The sequence below is a fragment of the Marmota monax genome, unplaced genomic scaffold, assembly GCF_021218885.2.
Source record: "Marmota monax isolate L192 unplaced genomic scaffold, Marmota_monax_Labrador192_F-V1.1 WCK01_AAM20220418_F8-fsc00320, whole genome shotgun sequence".
Lineage (NCBI taxonomy): Eukaryota > Metazoa > Chordata > Mammalia > Rodentia > Sciuridae > Marmota > Marmota monax.
The window spans coordinates 27,422-46,656 of record NW_026694783.1 but is presented as its reverse complement, the minus strand read 5'-3'; the positions used below and the strand labels follow the sequence as shown (position 1 = coordinate 46,656).

Genomic DNA, 19,235 nt, shown 5'->3' with positions numbered 1-19,235 from the left:
TCTTTTGGGGGGCTGGGGGTGGGGGTGGGTGGGAGCTGGCATCCTGGCTCAGGCCTTATGCCTATAATCTCTTTAAACTCCAGAGGCTAAGGCAGGAGGATCATGAGTTCAAAGTCACTCTCAGCAATTTATGGAGGTCCTAGCTAACTCAGCCAAACCCTGTCTCAAAATAAAAGGGCTGAGGATGCAGCTCAGTGGTTAAGTACCTCGGGGTTCAATCTCCAGGAAGAAGGAGAAGGAGGAAAAAGTACTGTTTTTTTTTCCCCAACTGAAAATGCCTGAGGGGTTAGCTACACTTTGGTGTTGGTGGTTGCCAGCATTTTGTCAACCTCTCTCAGGTGTTTGGTGACCCCCTCCTCACTGCTCTGAAACCTAGCCTAATGGGAAAGGCATGACCATGGCAGGAAGGACTGTGGTGTCCCCCATGCCTACTCAAGTACCAAACTCAGGTCTGCAAAGTCCCAGAAGGTTCTGATATCCTGGCAGAGCAGGAGGCAGTACTAACATCAGTCGACAAAGAAAATCACTTAGAATCACAGGAAGCTCAGCAGGTATTCAGGACATTGCCAGTAGAAGCCATGAGTCCTACAAACTGATCTGGTGTAAGGGTTCTGGCTGTGGAAACGTTCAAGTCAGAGAATTCCATCTGGTGAGCAAATTTGCAAGGAATAACAGGTGTTTTGTTTTCCACTGTTGGAATATTCTGCAGTTTCTCCCAGGAACTAGTAAGATAACTAATGCATGTGCAATGCCTAGCTGCTGTGGCAATGCCCTCCATGAGGAGGCTCTGCTAGAGTCTTATCAGCCTCAAAAACTTGATCTCAAACACTCAGCTCCTGGGAATAAAGGAACTCTCTTGTTAGACAACCATATGTTTCATTGTGTCTGAATCTGTCCACATAACAGTAACTTTATACAACGGACATTATTATTTTTTTTTTAAGAAAGAGTGAGAGAGATAGAGTGATAGAAAGAGAATTTTTAATATTTATTTTTTTTTTAGTTTTCGGCGGACACAACATCTTTATTTGTATGTGGTGCTGAGGATCGAACCCGGGCCGCACGCATGCCAGGCGAACGCTCTACCGCTTGAGCCACATCCCCAGCCCCAATGGACATTATTGAGAGCTACACAACGCTCCTAACATTGCACATCGCAGCTTAGTATGTACCTAAGGAATAAGCTGCGTGATGTTGCCAACTCTGTGACCTGCTTGGTGACATAATGAACAATATGTACTAAGAATGCCAGTGACTGAATATAACCTATTTGTCGGAGACCAGCTCCAACAGGTGGTCTCAGGAGACGAACGGATGGTGAGGAGTCGGCGAAAGAGGGGTGGAGAAACAACACAGACACCAAAGTGAAGGTGTTGATCCCAATCTTGTGAAGCTGATCATATATACTTTTCATTTTGGCAGGCTCACAGTACTTTGTGGTTACAAAACAGGAATCATTATTCAAAGAAACAAAATATTACGTAGCTACAATTAGAATAGAAGAATGTATCTTGGTTTATGCATAAGCAAGCATTTGTACTTTCAGTTCGAGTTTTGCTTTGAGCTGTTTCTGCTTAGTTAACTTTTAATAATAGTTACAAATGTCCCAAACTATTGGCCTATACCTTGACTATTCTTTCCTGACTTACTGACTGGAACCGGTGCCATGGTTACGGCAAGTGGTTGACTTGTTATTAATTTTAATCAAACAAGAGTAAGAGCACAAACCACTGTGCACAGGAACAAGAACAACTTGCCCAGTACCAAGCACTAATCTGTCTTCTTAACATGAATTCTTCTTCTCTAGATTCTAATTTAATTTCTCAAAAACTTCCTTGACAGGAATACAGGGAGTTTTTTATTAGACATTAACAATTTACGCTCCACAGCTGAATCACTGCATTTAGAGCAAACAGATCTATTCTTTAGAAGTAGTTGCATTAATTGGGAAATCATGTTTTTTCCTTCATAGTTAATGGTCATATGAGAAATCACAACTATACTTATTAAAGGAATACAAAAACAAACCAGCCCATTCCCAGAAACATACTGCGCTCCTCCAGAGGATGGACGCCTTGCGCCATCCACCTCAGTAGGGCCTTGCCATTGCCTGAATCAGGGGAGGGGCGCAGCACCTATTGCTATAAATAAGGCTGGCTGCTGGGGGGCAGCTTTGCTTTGCCTCTGCACTTTGCTTCTCTCTGCCTCCTTTTGCTTTCCTTGCAATCTAGTTTGATGAAGAGCCATCTGTTTTTCCCCAGCAGCAGGAGGAGGCTTCTTTGCTCAAATGTAAGATACATAAGCCACAGCTGAAGTCGACTTTTACTGCCTTACCAAGAGGAACAGTTTTTTAGAGTGTCAGCCACAAATGCCATGGCTGGGAACTGCGTGGATATTGGTTTCCAGGCCTATCGGACCAAAGAATATTATGACAAAAACATTAGGTTTTGTCTGCCTTTGGCAGGGAGGGCGTCCCTTGTGATCCTGGAACCACCAGTTTCTTCTGTTTGACTGTGGATTGACTCTTTCAACTTGCTAGGCCTCAATTTCGCAAGGGTCATTTGAAAAAGAATATCAGTACTTCAAAATTGTTGCATAAATCAAATGAGACAATATAATAATACAATTAGCCTAGTGTGTGCAGCCTATATTAAAGATGGGCTAAAAGGAAACTAACCAAGATAAAATTTTTCCCTTAATTATGAAATATAGAGAAAAGTGCAGAGGGTTTTCAAGATGAAGGAATAGAGGAGATTGCTTTCCTGGCTGCTCTGTGGTGAAACCAAGAAGACAGGCAACTTCTCAGCAAGTTAGGTACTGGAAAACTTCAGGGACACCAAGTCCATAGGGTAGAAATTCTAGTGCCTCAGATCCACACTGTTATATGGGTAGACACACAAACAACACGAAAAAGCAAGGGAACAAATCACCCCAAATAAATCAAGATATTCCAACAACAGAATCCGTCAACACCCCAGTGGAAGAAGTGTCAGAGAAGGAGTTTAGAATGTACATAGTTAAACGACAAAACAAAGGACGGTACAAGGAGTGAAATCAGAGAAAATACAGGAAGTGAACATCACTTCAATAAATAGAGATTCTGGGAAAATAAAAACAAGCAGAAATCCTTGAAATGAAGAAATCAATAAACCAAATTAGAAATTCAATGGAAAGCTTTGCCAACAGACTAGATCACTTGGAAGACAGAGTTTCAGGCAATGAAGGCAAAATATATGATCTTGCCAGGCATGGTGATGCACACCTGTGATCCCAGGAGCTTGGGAGGCTGATGCAGGAGGATTAAGAGTTCAAAAGCAGCCTCAGTGACTTAGTGAGGCCCTAGGAGACTCAGCGAGACTGTTCAACATAACATGTAAACTAAAAAGGGCTAAGGATGTGGCTCAGTGCTTAGGCACCCCTGGGTTCAATCCCTGGTACAAGAAAAAAAGTGTTAGAGTCTGTAAACAAGTCAAAATAACACCTGGCATTTTGCCAGGGGAATGTTAGAGTTCCTAAACAAGTCTGGATGGTGCCTGGCAAAATGCCAGAGGGAGTGGTTTGAGAAGTAACAAAAGCGAGCCATTAAGTGTGGAGATTCCTGATTGGTTGACTGATGTATCTGGTTTATGCTAATTAGATAAGCTGTGTGGAATGTATAAATACTGCTCCTGTCCTACAATGAACGGCTTCCACTCCTGCTGTATCAAGTACACAAGTTATTCGTCACCCCCCGGTTATTTTGCCCAGCCAGCCTGGCTGCGGCGAAAAAGAATTATGCATATATATTTTTATATATTTAAAATATTTTTTACTTGTTGATGGACCTTTATTTATTTGTATGTGGTACTGAGAATTGAACCCAGTGCCTCACACATGCTAGGCAAGTGCTCTTCCACTGAGCTACAACCCCAGCCCTATGCATATATATACTTTATAAAAAATATGGTTTATATATGTGTGTGTGTGTGTGTGTGTATCTTGAAAACAAAGTTGACCGTGGAGAAAAGATTTTAAGAGACCATGGACAGAATGGCTTAGAAATATGGAATAAGGGCTGAGATTGTAACTCAGTGGTAGAGCACTTGCCTAGCATGTGTGAGGCACTGGGTCCAATTCTTAGCACCAAACATAAATAAATAAAATTAAGGTCGAACAACAACTAAAAAAAATTTTTTAAAGAAATATTGAATAAACTGAAAAAACACAATTTAATATTTATTGGGATAGATGAAGTCTCAGAGATAAAAAGAAAAGGAGTGCACAATCATTTCAATGAAATAATATCAGGAAATTTCCTAAAACTAAGAATAAAATGGAAAGTCAAATACAGGAGGCTTACAGGACCTCAAATATACAAAATTACAACAGACCCACACCAAGCCACATTATCACGAAAATGCCTAACATACAGAATAAGGATAGAATTTTTAAAGACTTCTAGAGAAACACAACAGGTAACATTTAAAGGAAAACCCAAGACCCTCAACCCAGACCCTCAAAGCAAGGAGGTCTTAAACACCAATCTCTGAAAGAAAATGGATGCCAGCCAAGAAAATACCCAGAAAAAATAAGCTTCAGAATTGATGATGAAATAAAAACCTTCCATGATAAGCAAATGTTAAAGAATTCACAACTAGAAGGCTTGCACTATGAAACACATTCAAGATATTTCATGAAGAAGAAATAAAAATTAAAAGTGAAACCAGCAAAGAGAGGAACTACACTAAAAGAACAATGAGTCAATGATAAACTAATTCAAATTAAAATAAAATGACAGAGAATAAAAATCATATCTCAATAATAACATTAAAAGTAAATGCCCTAACCTCATCAATCAAAAGATGCAGACTGGCAGATTAGATTGAAAAATAAAACCCAAGAATATGCTGTCTCCAAGAGACTCACCTTATAGGCAAAGACATCCTCAGACTGAAGGTAGAAGGATGGGAAAAAAACATACTCACGTGGATCTCATAAACAAGCCGGGTTTTTATCCTCATATCCGATAAAGTGGACTTCAAGCTAAAGTTAATTAGAAGGGAAGAGACAAAAAAGGACATTTGAAACAAAATAAATAATCTTAAAAATTGACAAAACAAAAAAGTGGTTCTCTGAGAAAGTAAATAAAATTGATAAATCCTTAGCCAAACTAACAAAGAGAAAGACAGAGAATATTCAAATTACTACTATTTGTGATAAAAAAGGAAATATCACAATGGACACTACTGAAATAAAATAATCTATTATTCAGAACCTATTTTGAAAATTTATACTCCAATAAAATAGAAAATCTTAAAGACATAAACAAATTTCTAGAGACATAGGATCAACACAAATTGAATCAGGAGGCTATAGAAAATTTAAACAGATCAATTTCAAAAGCCTACCAAGAAAGGAAAGCCCAGGACCAGATGGATTCTCAGCTGAGTTCTACCAGACCTTCAGAGAAGAACTAACACCAGTCCTCCTCAAATGATTCCATGAAATAAAGAGGGAACCATTCCAAACTCATTCTATGAAGCTAGTATTACCCTGATACCAAACGAAACAAAGACACACCAAGGAAAGAAAATTTCAGACTAATATCCCTGATGAACATAGACGCAAAAATTCTTAATAAAATACTGGCAAACTGCATACAAAAACATATTTAAAAGATAGTACACCACAATCCAGTGGGGTTCATCCCAGGGTTGCAAGGTTGATTCAACTTATGGAAAACAATAAGCATAATTCATCACATCAATAGACTTAAATACAAGAATCACATGGTTATCTCAATAGATGCAGAAAAAGCATTTGACAGAATACAGCATCCATTCATGTTCATAACACTAGAAAAACTAGGGATAGTAGGAACACACCCCAACATTGTAAAAGCTATCCATGCTAAACTCAATGTCAACATCATTCTAAATGGAGAGAAATTGAAAGCATTTGCTCTAAAACCTGGAACAAGACAGGGATGCCTTTTTCACTGCCTCTGCTTAACATAATCCTGGAAACTCTAGCCAGAGCAATTAGACCGAAGAAAGAAATTAAAGGGATACAAATAGAAAAGGAAAAACAAAACTAACCCTATTTGTTGATGACATGATTGTATATTTAGAAGACACAAAAATCTCCACCAGAAAACTTCTAGAACTCATGAATGAATGCAGCAAAGTAGCAGGAAATAAAATGAACACCCATAAATCAATTGTATCCCTGTACATCAGTCAATGAATTGACTGAAAGAGACATTAGGAAAACTATCCCATTCACAGTAGCCTCAAAGAAAATAAAATATTTGGGAATAATATTATATATTACTATTATAGTAATGCAGCCACATCAACAAAAGAGGTGAAAGAACTCTACAATGAAAACCACAGAACACTAGAGAAATACATTGAACACTTTCGAAGATGGAAAGATCTCCCAGGCCCTCAGATAGGCAGAATTAATATTGTCAAAATGGCCATACTATCAAAAGCATGACAGATTTAATGCAATTCCTATTAAAATTCCAATGATGTTCTTAACAGAAATAGAAAAAATAGTCATGAAATTCATTTGGAAAAATAATAGGCCCAGAATAGCCAAAGCAATCCTCATCAAGAAAAGTAAAGCAATACATCAATCGATGAATTGAATGAAAGAGACCTTAGGAAATCATACCACAGAGCTATAGTAACAAAAACAGCATGGTATTGGAACCAAAACAGAACTGAAGACCAAAGGTACAGAATAGAAGACACAGGGAGAAACCCACATAAATACAGTTATCTCACACTAGACAAAGGCACCATAAACATACATTGGAGAAAAGACAGCCTCTTCAACAAATGGTGCTGGGAAAACTGGAAATCCATATGTAATACAATGAAATGAGACCCCTGTCTCTCACCCTGCACAAAACTCAACCCAAGTAGATCAAGGACCTAGGTATTAGACCAGTCACCCTGCATGTGCTAGAAGAAAATGTAGACCCAAGTTTCCATCATATCAGCTTAGGAACCAACTTCTTCAACAAGACTCCTAAAGCACAAGAAGTAAAATCAAGTATCAATAAATGGGATGGTATCAAACTAAAGAACTTTCTCACAGCAAAGGAAAAATTAAGAACCTGAAGAGAGAGCCTATAGAATGAGCCATATGCACCTCAGATAGAGCAGTAATCTCCAGGATATATATAAAAAACAACATAAAAAATGAATAACCTAATCAATAAATGGGGCAAAGGAACTGAACAGACACTTCCCAGAAGAAGACATACAAATGGGTGATAAATATATGAAAAATGGTCAAGATCTCTAGCAATTAGAGAAATGAAAATGGAAATGACACTGAGAGTCCATCTTGCTGTAGTCAGAATGGCAATTATCAAGAATACAAGTAACAATAAGTGTTGGCGAGGATGTGGGGGAAAAGGTACATTCATACACTGCTGGTGGGACTGCAAATTGGTTCAAGGGCTCTGGAAAGAGTGTGGAGATTCCTCGGAAAACATGGAATGGAATCACCATTTGACATTGTTATCCCACTCCTCTGCATATACACAAAGGACTTAAAATCAGCCTATTATAGCAATGCAGCCACATCAATCTTCATAGCAGCTCAATTCACAACAGCTATGGAACCAACCTAGGTGCCTTTAAAGAGATGAATCAATAAAGAAAATGTGATACATATACACAATGGAATATTACTCAGTTTTAAAGAAGAATGAAATTATGGCATTTGCTGATAAAACTGGAGGCTATCATGCTAAGTGAAATAAGCCAACCCCCCCCCAAACATCTTATATGCAGATGCTGACTCACAATAGGCAGGGTGGGTTGGGAGAGGAGTGGAGGTTCACTGGGTTGGACAGGGGTAGGTGGGGGAAGTGAAGGGGGAATGGGAATAGGAAAGAGAGCAGAATGAATTGGTCATAACTTTCCTATGTTCATATATGTACACTGGACCAGTGAAACCCCATGTCACATGCAACCACAAGAATGGAAAGTTATACTCCATGTATGTATGATATATCCAAATGCATACTGACATGTCATGCATAACTAAAATGAACAAAATTTAAAAAGCAAAAAGAAAGAAAAGTGAATAGACTTCCACCTTGGGGTTTCATAATATTCAAATGAATTTTGTGTGTATGAATAAAATATCCATTCACAAACTAAGTTAGCATTAAAAATAAATTTAAAATGGGATTTATAAAACGTGTCCACAAAAAGGATTTCTTGTTAATAGCTTTCTTTGTGATAGTCCCCAAACTGGAAGCAATTCAAGTGTTCTTCAAGAAGTGAATGAGGGGCCGGGCTGGGGCTCAGCGGTAGCACACTTGCCTGGCATGTGTGAGGCACTGGGTTCCATTCTCAGCACCACATATAAATAAAGACCTGTCAAGAGGAGGAGGAGGAGGAGGAGGAGGAGGAAAAACAAAAGAAAAAAAAATAAGTGAATGAAATCTGGATGCAGTAATGCAGGCCTGTAATCCCAGTGTCTGGGGAGGGTGAGACAGGAGGATTGCAAGTTCAAAGGCAGCCTCAGCAATTTAGCCAGGTACTAGGCAACACTGTCTCTAAATATAATGCAAAAAAAGGGCTGGGGATGTGGGTCAGTGGTTGAGTGCCCCTGGGTTGAAACCCCAGTACTTAAAAAAAAAAAAAAAAAAAAAAGATTGGAAGAGAAAGAGAAACATATAAAGATGTTCTTCAGGTTAAAAAAAAAAAATCCACTGACCATGGACTGAAACCATCACAGATCCTAAAAGCTGACTAACATGATGATTTTGTTTAAGTTTCATCACTTTTCTAAGGCAGGGGATTTCGAAGGGAGAGTACAGTCCTCCTCTCTGCGCAGCAGTGATCTGCTTGCAGGAAACCCCTCAATGTAGGGTAGGCTTGCTCCTCAAGGGAGCTGCAGATTGCGAGCTGTAGAAACCACGTGTCTCGCACCTGCAGAACGCTCTGCGCAGTGATGGGGTCCGCCAGGCTCCAGGCTCCTCTGCCAGCGAGAAGGAAGTCGCCTTCCCACCCTGCGGTGGTCGGACGCATCCTCTCCCTGGAGCCCAGCTGGCTGTGCACAGAGGCCTGCAGACCGCGGGCGAGGACCTCCACGCCAGCGCTCGCTGGAGGGGTCCGGCTTTGTGCCCAGCTCGGACCCGGAGTGAGATTTCCCGGAGTCACCTCCACAGCGGCTGTCACCGCGACCTTCGGTGTCCAGGGGGACACGTGGGAGCCAGGCTGCTTTTATTCTAGGCGGTCACTGGTCGGCTCTTGACCGCCTGGAATAAAAGCAGCGTGTCCTCGGAGCAAAGGCCCAGCCGTCCACCCTCCGAGTGCGAGGCGCTCCCCCGGCGGAGCTGACGCGTCGTGCTGAGAGCGCCCCGGGCTTTCTCGGGGGTGGTGGCCGCCGCCTTCTCAGCGCAGGAGGGTCCGCCGACAGGGCTGGGGCCGGGGTCCTTTGTGGGGTCCCTCGGAGGGCCTCCCATCTCCCTCTAAGCCGCGGTCCCTGCCTCGGTGGCCAGTTCCCCTGCTGAGCGGGGATTGCTGCACCGCCTCGTTTTCCTTCTTGGCCTTTCCACGTTTCCACTGCCCAGGGGAAGTCCTGTCCGACACGAGTGGACTTCCTCGGTCCTGGGCCACCGGACCCGGGCCCGCCGGGAAGAGACAAAGGGTCACCGAGGAGGGGCGGTGCCAGGGAGCCATTTCTCCTTCACATCCTCGGGCGCAGGTCGGGGTTGGGGAGAGAAGTTCTATTACAACGAACCCACGTTCGGGGAGAAGGGGCGCCGCGCACCGCCCGAGCCCCCGGCGGGAGGCGAGTTAAGGAGGGAGCGGCCGTGCACTTCCCGCAGCGGCTGCGGGGGCGCGGTTCGGCCGAGTGGACCGCTGAGGGCAGGGAGCGGCCGAGGGACCGAAGGCGAGGCGCAGGTCCGGGGCGGGGCTCCTTCTGTGACGTCATCACAGGGGCGGGCGTATGTAGATAAGAGGGCGCGGGGGCTGCTGAGCGGGCACCTGCAGCACAAAGGCCATCCACTTGCTGTGCTGTGGGAGCAAGCGCACGGCTCTAAGCAGGGTACACTCGCTGTGCGTGAGGACGAAGGAGGCCCGGGATTGCGGCTTGCAGTGACCGTGTGTGTACAGTGGAGGGCGAGGGAGGCTGTGCTGCGAGGGCAGGCGAGCGAGTCATACTTACCTGGCAGGGGGGATACCATGATCAGGAAGGTGGTTTTCCCAGGGCGAGGCTTCTCCATTGCACTGCGGAGGGGCTGACCCCTGCGATTTCCCCAAATGTGGGAAACTCGACTGCATAATTTGTGGTAGCGGGGACTGCGTTCGCGCTCTCCCTGGCAAGTTTGTTGCTTAAAAGCAGATCTCAGCGCTTAAGATGTTGTGTAGTGTGCAGTGTAACTTCCGTTGTCCTTCGTGAAATTTTGCTAGAACATTGAGCTTGAAAATTGCTTTCTAGCAAGCGAAGGAGAGTGTCGTTTAGTTTTGAGTTGTAAAAGGGTTTTTCCTACCAAAGGAGATACTTTTCTGCAAGCAGTTTTCTACACACCCCATCTTTCCTCCCATTTACTGAAGGTGGGTCTGGGTTGACCAACTGTTCTGAAGAAAATCCCCAGTGGTATGTGCTGGCTGCTGTCGGTTGGTCGTTCTCTCTCGTAAATGACTGACGATCTCATTTTCCTATTGGTTTTTGCAGTTCTATTGAATAGAAATTACCTGGCCCAATGGAGGACACTCTTCCAAGGCGCGTTCTCTACCACACTGGTCCCCTTCCCTTGGTACCTCTGGGATTAATTCCAAGACCTTCAAGCTCCCAGATGGTCCTGATAAGACACCCAAGTGGATTAAGGTGGAGCGCGGCTCTCTCTCCACATTCCCCCCCCCCAAAAAAAAATAATAACACCACCACCCCAAACCTAGATGCACGGGGTTACCAGCGGAGTATTCAGAACACTGCAAGTACAGGTCTGGAGGTCTACAGACTGATCTAGTTTGATGAAAAGCCTTCGCTTCTCTCCAACAGCGTGGAGGTTTCCTTCCTCATATAAGATTCCTGGACCACGACAGGTCAACTCTTAGCGCCTTACTGAGAATACTGGAGTTTTAAAGTGTCTAGGAATTTCCTTTTCTCAAGGCTGTTTTCACTACTAAGGCTCTAGATCCTTGATGGAGGAGCTTCTGAACAAAAGCAGCCTTCCAATGCAGCCACTGGGCGGGAGTAGCACAGAGTGTGGGATTGGGTTCCCTAGAGTCTTAGGAATTTGAAGAATGAAATCCACTGGGCGGGCGGGCGGGGGGGGGGGGTGACAGCAAAGTAACAGGATTTATTGAGTAGTAGAAAGAAGATGGAGCTCACAAAGGGAGGGGGTCCCAAGAGAGGCATACCAGAAAATGGCTATTATCTAGTGGTTTATGAGAATCTACACGAGCTATTTGAGCTAGCCCCCACCCAATCCTGAGTAAGGCATTCCGTGTCCATGGCCTCCTCACCTGTTCTTTGATCCAGTCAGGTTACTCTGTGTCCCTTTGTGATGGGGGTCTGGGACCAGACAGCAGGTGTCTTACCAGTTAGTTTGTTTTGGTTTCATTTTTCTCTGCTAACCCAGAAGTAGGCCTGGCCTGGATGAAGCCTACCTTGTGTCTGTAGTTTCTCAGCCCTGCTGAATAAAAACCTGACCTGAAGGAGTCCAACTCTCCTACCTGCCCATTTTTACCCTTTCTCCTGCCTCACTTGGATAGTGTCAGACAAACTGACATTACTACAAAAGCATTAGGTTTTGTCTCCCTTTGGGAAGCTCATTCTTTTGGTCCTAGATCCACCAGTGGCCCGTGGGCTGGCTCTATGAGTGTGTTATGCCTCAATTTTGCAAATGTCTTATGAAAAAAGAATATTAAGTACTTCGTGGATTTGTTGCATGACTCAAATGTGATGATCTAGTGCAGCCTGCATTAAACCTAGGCTGGAAGGAAACAATCTCCAAGCTAAGTTCTCTCCCTTAATTATGAAATACAAAAGAAAAGTGCATAGGCTTCTTGTTAGCTGCAGAGTGGGCTGGACACTGGACCCCTGTCTGTCTGCTTCCTTATCGCTTGTTTGCCTCAAGGCTGAGCACTCAGGCCCACTCAAGGGTGAGCACCCAGCCCCACTCAAGGATGAACACTCAGCTCCCACTCAGGGGTGAACACTCAGCTCCCACTCAAGGGTGAACACTCAGGCCCCATCCCTCTGGTGAAATGGAAATACACATCTGACCCCTGCCCCCCTCCCTCTCCCCCTTTCTCTCTCTCTCTCTCTCCCCTGTCAATCAGACACCACCACAATAAAGACCTCTTGGTTGTTCTGAGTGTCGTGGTCACTTTCCTTTCACTTCTGCTTTCACAACATTTGAATGAGTTTGTATTTTTGAAGAAAAACCATACACAACGGAGCTCAACAAATAATCACTAACAGAAAGACAGCTGGAGACCCCGAATTGGGTGATTAAAACCACATTGAAGTATAACAGATGCATCAAAATAACATTTCAAGAGAAATTAAATATTTTGGACTAACAATATAAATACAATCTATAGAAATTTATCAATAGAATCAAACCAGTATACACAAAAGGAGACATAGTCTACTTAAGTATTCATGTATTTAAAACTGGAATCAACAGCTCAAAATCTTGTAAACAAAGCACCAAGTCTAGGTAGTTTTTTATTTTTTAATTAATTCTACTCGAACTCTAACATTCCCCTGGCAAAATGTCAGGTGTTATTTTGACTTGTTTACAGACTCTAACAAAATAGGACAGGACAGAGAGAGAGAGAGAGAGAGAGAGAGAGAGAGAGAGAGAGAGAGAGACCGGTGTGTGTGTGTGTGTGTGTGTGTGTGTGTGTGATACCAATTCCCTGTACAATTTCTTCCAGAAAATTTAGATCAAGGGACAACTTAACTATTTTATGAGGCAAGTTCTAGTTCAGTACCAAAATCAACAAATGACCGGGGTGTTGAAATAATCTGGGTTGCTGCCCAGGTTTTCAGAATCAACCCTGGAGGGAGTTAGGAGCAAGAAGGAAACGGAGCCTGCAGGACTTTTGAGGAGGGGGTGGAGGATGTACAGGAGAAGAGGGAAGAGGAGGAGGGGAGGAGGAGGAGGAGGAGGAGGAGGAGGAGGAGGAGGAGGGAGAGGGGGAACCAGGGCAGGAGGAAGAGGAGGAGAAGGATCAGGGGCAGGAGGAGCAGGGCAGGAGGAGGGGAACAGGGGGCTGGCGCAGGAGGAGGAGGAGGGGGGGGGGCAGGAGGAACAGGGCAGGAGAGCTTCCCCGGAGACTGGAGCCAATTCTACTCAGTTCTGTTGTCGCTGGCGTCTCCCTCTGAGCTCTTCCCGAGGCCTTTTCGTGAGAGTAAAGGACCGCTGGCCCTTGGCCAGTGCGCTGGAGTGGGCAGCACTTGGACTGGCTGCGAAGAGCGCGTGAAAACAGGCGGGGTCCACAGACAGGACGCAGCTTGGCTCGTCCCGGGCTCCTCCTCCAATCCCACGCCGCCCGAGGCCGTGCGGGGGGGTGGAGCTGGGCTGCAGAGCCCCAGGGGATCCAAACTCTGCGCAGAAGGCAGGGCGCCCGTCGGGGGGCGAAAGCAGGAGGGTTAGAAGGGCGTCCCCCTCGCCGCGCTCCTGGGCCACCCTGAACTTTGCCCAGACGCCGCGGACTGACTTTGATCGTGGCCACCAGGCACAGGGGCGGCTGTCCGGCCGGCGGCGGCCCCGCGAAGAACCCGCGAAGCGAGTGGGTCTGGGCTCCGCGCCTCCCGGTCCCGTGGCCCTGCCATCGGGCGTTCCCTTCCGGGTCCCCTTCTGCAAGGAAAAGGGGCCCAGTCATCTGTCCAGTGCCCTGTCCAAGTGCAGGAAGTGAATCTGTGCGCAGGAGCCTCCAGATCCGAGGAAAAAGGGTGGCGCGGGTTTGCAGAGCACAGACGGGAGGGAGCGGAGGACAGGCAAACCGACACTGCGTAGTCAGCCTGTGCCTGCCGAGGTCCCGTCCTGTGTGGCAATTGGGAAATGACCCTGAGGTCGTGGTCTTTGTGGTCTTTCCTGCCCAGGGTTTGCTGGAGACCAGGGGAGGGAAGGCGAAAGCGGGGCTCCGAGCTGCGCCAAGAAAAGGCGTGCATTGGCCGGGAATCGAACCCGGGTCTCCCTCGTGGGAGGCGAGACTCCTCCGCGTCCTGTCCAGGCCGAGGAGCTGGAATAGGCGACAGCTCTGCGGGGACGGCCGCAGGTCGTCGCCTTTACCGCGCGTTCCCGCCTCTGCTTTCCCCTTTCTTCTCTCTCGGCTGCGGTGGGAACCGATTCCTCGGAGCGTCGGCCCTAGGCGCGTCGACGTGCACCTCGGCCCACTCCCGTCGCGGGGTGCAGCGCCACGCCGCCGCTCCCCGCTGGCCGCCTCCTCTGAGGCCACCCGCTCCCGGCGCGGCCACTCGCCCACCCCAGCCCCGGGAGCTCCGGCTGGGACCGCGCAGGCCGTGCGCAGGGCTTCCCGGCCTCCCGGGGTTACCAGGAGACCACCGCGAGGGGAGCCTTCTAACAAGAACCTCGCCTTTGCCGAACTCTGGGAAATCCGCCCTCGGGTTCTTCGGGGGGACTCCTACGTGACGACGTCCATGGCTTAATCCAGCAAGTCCTAAGGGAGCGCCCGAGGAGGGCCGAGTCCGGGAGTCGGCGAGGGGACCCAGGACCACGTCGTCGACCTCTGCCTCGTGGAGCCCCACCGATGCACACAGAAATCCGAAATGCAGGGGCGAGCGGCCGGTCGTGTGGGCACAGGACTTTCCCAGGGTGATCCTGGCGCAAAGAACAGACAAGGCCACCGCTGGGACCCACCCGGCGTCTCCCCGGGCTGCGACTCCTGAGACGGGGTGACTTAGGGCCGGGCCAGGGCCTTTCCGCGGCCCTTCTGGCTCGAAATCCCGCAGTCGCCAAGTCTCCAAGGCGTCAAACACCGCGATTCACGCTGTGAATCCCTGGATGCTCTTGGCTTTGGAACTTGGTCGGGCGCCCTGCAAACCCTAGGGCGCGTCGTCGTTCCTCCCCACCACCTAGAGAGGGGACTCAGGTATGTGTCTCTGTGGCGCAATCGGTTAGCGCGTTTGGCTGTTAACCGGAAGGCTGGTGGTCCTAGCACACCTAGGGACGCCAGCGACTTCTTTTAGCCTCCTTCCTGCTCTCACGCAGCGGGACACTTACAGAGCACGACCTCCTCCTGCCACAGTCATGCCACCAGGCCTTCCTACAATATCTGATGGCATAGCGGTCTGGCACCTGAGACACTTAGACATTGAATTCCCAGGGACAGGAGGCCAGGACGACCAAGGCGAACCCTTTCATCAGCAACCTGAGAACCCTTCTCATCAGTATCCTGTCTCCACTGGGATCCTGGATTTGGATTTGGGGATTGCTCTGTCTATACTATTGCCGCCTCATCAGATTTTCGATCCTCTTTTTTTTTTATTTTTTATTTTTTATTTTTTAAGCCTGTCTTCCTTAGTGTGTGCTATCACTATGAGAGTCTAGTAGGTGCAGTGCTTAGCCAACGGGCTTTCCATCAGAAGGTCCCAGTCGACATGACACATACACACATTCCATCGCGTTTTCTGAATAGCTGAACTTCCTGGATGCTTTAAAGTCCTCCAATAACTAGTTGTTTTCTGTGGTGGCCTAGTCAGGGCTGGAGCACTCTGCCCAAGTGACCACAGCTTTCTGACAGGCCACCTATCCAAAGGAAGTGTGTTAGTCAGTTTTACATTGCTCTGACAAAATACCTGAGAAATCAACTTAGAGAAGGAGACATTTATCTTTGCCTCCGAGTTTCAGAGGTTCCAGTTCATAGTTGCTTGGGCCCATCATTGTTGGCTTATGGTGAGGAAGAAGGCCATCCCAGTGTGAAACGCTTGACAGAGCAGAACTCTTCACCCCAAGGTTGCTGGGAAGCGGAAAGAATGAGAGTATTAAGAAGGGTCAGAGACAAAACATACCCTTCCAGGGCATGCTTCTCTGGCTAACTCCTGGTTCCGCCACCTCCCAATGTCCATTTAATCCTGGACCTACCAATGGATTAACCAGAGCCCTCGTGATCCAGTTGCTTCTCAAAAGCCCCACGTCTGAACGTTGCTGCCCTGGGGACCAGGAGTTTAACCCAGATCCCAGCTACAACAGGAGGAATATCTTGGTGCTTCTAGCCATGGTTTTCCTCCTCACCATTCCTCTCTTCTTCATAAATATGGGTTTGGGTACATGACAGCGCCAGTGCTCCCTCCTGTACAATGCAATGAATTAGCATCCAGATAAGTGTCTATTTTTCTTTAACAGAAGTAGACATGGCTTTAAAATTAGCCCATCCAGTCCACATGATTGGCGCCAAGAGAATCCTGCCGCCTGTAACAGGTACCTGAGGGCTGTTGGATGTCTTTCCTCAGCTCTCCTCAATATTTGAACTCTTGGATTTTACATACTTCGTGTAGTTAATGAACAAGGAATTTGTCTCTCTCTTCTCTTGTCATCAAATGATGAATGCAGGTTACAGCTCTCGTGATCTGATCATTCCATCTCCTGCTCACACAGGAGCTTTGGGGATTCCCCATCTCCAAGCCATAAGAGGACTTGAACTTGGCCATCACTTCTCCTGGATCTCCAGCTGGCTGACTTCTCATCTAGGACTTTTGGTCTCCATAATCATGTGAGCCATTTCCTTTCAGTAAGTTTCTCTATACATATCATATTTGGACCTTCTTGGGTTTGTTCTCTGAAGAACCCAGACCAAACACAGAATTTGCAGCAGTTTTGTTCACCATACTTTTGAAAAAGGAAAAGAAAAGAAGAAATTGTGGACCGTTTTCAAGAGTAAGGATCGTGTTCAACATTTCCTTCAAGACAAAGTGCAAAAACTATTTTATTGAACCTATTTCAGGAAAATAGTTTTAGCCTTAGTGTCTTCTTTCTTGTTTATTTATTTATTTATTGGGCTGTGGATGGAACCCAGGGCCTGCGCATAACCTTAGTGTTTTCTAAACAAAGGTCAAAACAAAGAGAAATATACTTATATTTTATTTGGCAAATGCATTTTAAATGTAATTCAGATATAATCTTAAGAACTCATAAGAGAGATCCCCTGTGGCTTCTTTCCCAGTTTGCTCCAATTGTAACTTCATGGTAATATTTGCAAAATGGTGTGGTGGGAGTTAGACATGCTTATACCATAGAACCAGGATATAGCCATTGGCACAACCAAGTTACACAAAGTCTTCATCACCACAAAAATCCATCACCTTTTTAATGGCTCTCTTCAGGACCGCCTCTCCTTTCCTCTTTAACCTCTGGCTACCACTGATCAGTTTCCATTCCTGTAACTTATTCATTTAATCAATGGTAGGTGAAGGGAATCCTATAGAAAGCCCTTGGAACTACTGTTTTTCACTTAGTGAATTTCTCTGGAGAGTCATTCCAGTTGCTGCATCAACAAGTTGTTCTTTTTGTATTTCAGAAGCTGCACACTTTGCCTTGCTGCAGATAAATTTGTCTACCTATTCACCTAGAAAAGGTTATCCAGATTTTTCTCTTTTTGGGAGATATTAAGAATAAAGTTGCTCTGAACTATAATACACAGGTATTTGTGTGAACATAAGTGCTTATCTCTCTGTGATAAATACTGGAATGCAATTCCTGGGTCCTATGGCAGATGCATGTTTACCTTTAAAAACAGACTATAAAAATACTTCCTAGAGTGGCTGTAACATTTGCCATTCACACCAGCAATATAGGTGTGATCCAGGCTTCCTTGAATTCTTGCCAGCCATTGATGGTGTCATGCTTATTTTGGTTTTTGGTATTTTGTTTGGTTTGTTTTAGTGCCGGGGATTGAAACCAGGGGCACTCAGCCACTCAGCCACATCCCCAGCCCTATTTTGTATTTTATTTAGGCACAGGGTCTCACTGAGTTGCTTAGTGCCTTGCCATTGCTGTGGCTTGTTAGAGTCTGTAAACAAGTCAAAATAACACCTGGCATTTTGCCAGGGGAATGTTAGAGTTCCTAAACAAGTCTGGATGGTGCCTGGCAAAATGCCAGAGGGAGTGGTTTGAGAAGTAACAAAAGCGAGCCATTAAGTGTGGAGATTCCTGATTGGTTGACTGATGTATCTAGTTTATGCTAATTAGATAAGCTGTGTGGAATGTATAAATACTGCTCCTGTCCTGCAATAAAAGGCTTCCACTCCTGCTGTATCAATGTACACAAGTTGTTCGTCACCCCCCGGTTATTTTTCTGCAGCCTGACCAGTGGCTGGCTTTGAACTAGCAATCCTCCTGTCTCAGGCTCCAGAGCCACTAAGATTAATATGTTTTTTGTTGTTTGTTTTTAATGAGGACATCCTGATTGGTGCGTACTGATATCTATTTAATTATCAGATCCTTAGTGGCTGATGATGTTAGGACTTCACCAGTGAATCTAGGCTTGAGGGAGGGCACAATTCAGCTCATGATAATATGCATTCTGTTGCTGCAGAGGATTCTAAAATTGTCAATTAAATTCTGCTGATGGATTGTGTTGTTGGGGTTCCTGTATCCTTGCTGATTCTGATGGGTTTTTGTATATGTTGTTGAAGATACTGAAGTCTGAAAGGAAAGTGACCACAACACTCGGAGCAACCAAGAGATCTTTATCGCAGCAGTGCAAAAGAGGAGAGAGAGAGAGAGAGAGAGAGAGAGAGAGAGAGAGAGAGAGAGAGAGAGAGAGAGACCAAGAGAGCAAGACCAAGAGCAAGAGAGATAGAAAGAGCCAGAGCAAGAGAGGGGCCAGGCAGGAGGGAGTTTTTATAGCCCAAATGTAATGGGGTCTCTGGGTCTGCAAGCTGCCTTGTTGGCATACAGTGAGTGGATCATACAGTAGTGTCATCGTCTGCCTTCAGGGAGATGGGGCAGAGGTCATTTGTGGGTTTCCAGACGGGTGGGGGTGGAGTGTTCAGCCTTGAGTGGGGTCGAGTGTTCAGAATTGACGCAAACAGGTGATAAAGGACCAGACAGAGGGGGGTTTAAGTGCGTGGGCTATCCTGCAGCTAAAGTTTGCTCAGCCTGCCCTGCAGACAACTTAGTTCAGCCTGTCCTGCACCTAACAAAATATCTAATTGTAATTGTGAAATGCTCTATGTCTCTCTTCATTTCCATCCATTTTTGTTGCATATGCACGTATACCTTCTGTTATTTTTAA

The 19,235-nt window shown here is 45.8% G+C and overlaps 1 non-coding gene across 1 annotated transcript; it reads left to right on the top strand.

Annotated features, from left to right (window-relative positions):
• The first annotated feature begins 10,177 nt into the window (after window positions 1-10,177).
• Window positions 10,178-10,340, top strand: LOC124079963 (U1 spliceosomal RNA). The gene has a single exon (XR_006847543.1). It is a non-coding gene; the product is annotated as a U1 spliceosomal RNA (small nuclear RNA).
• Window positions 10,341-19,235: the final 8,895 nt, after the last annotated feature.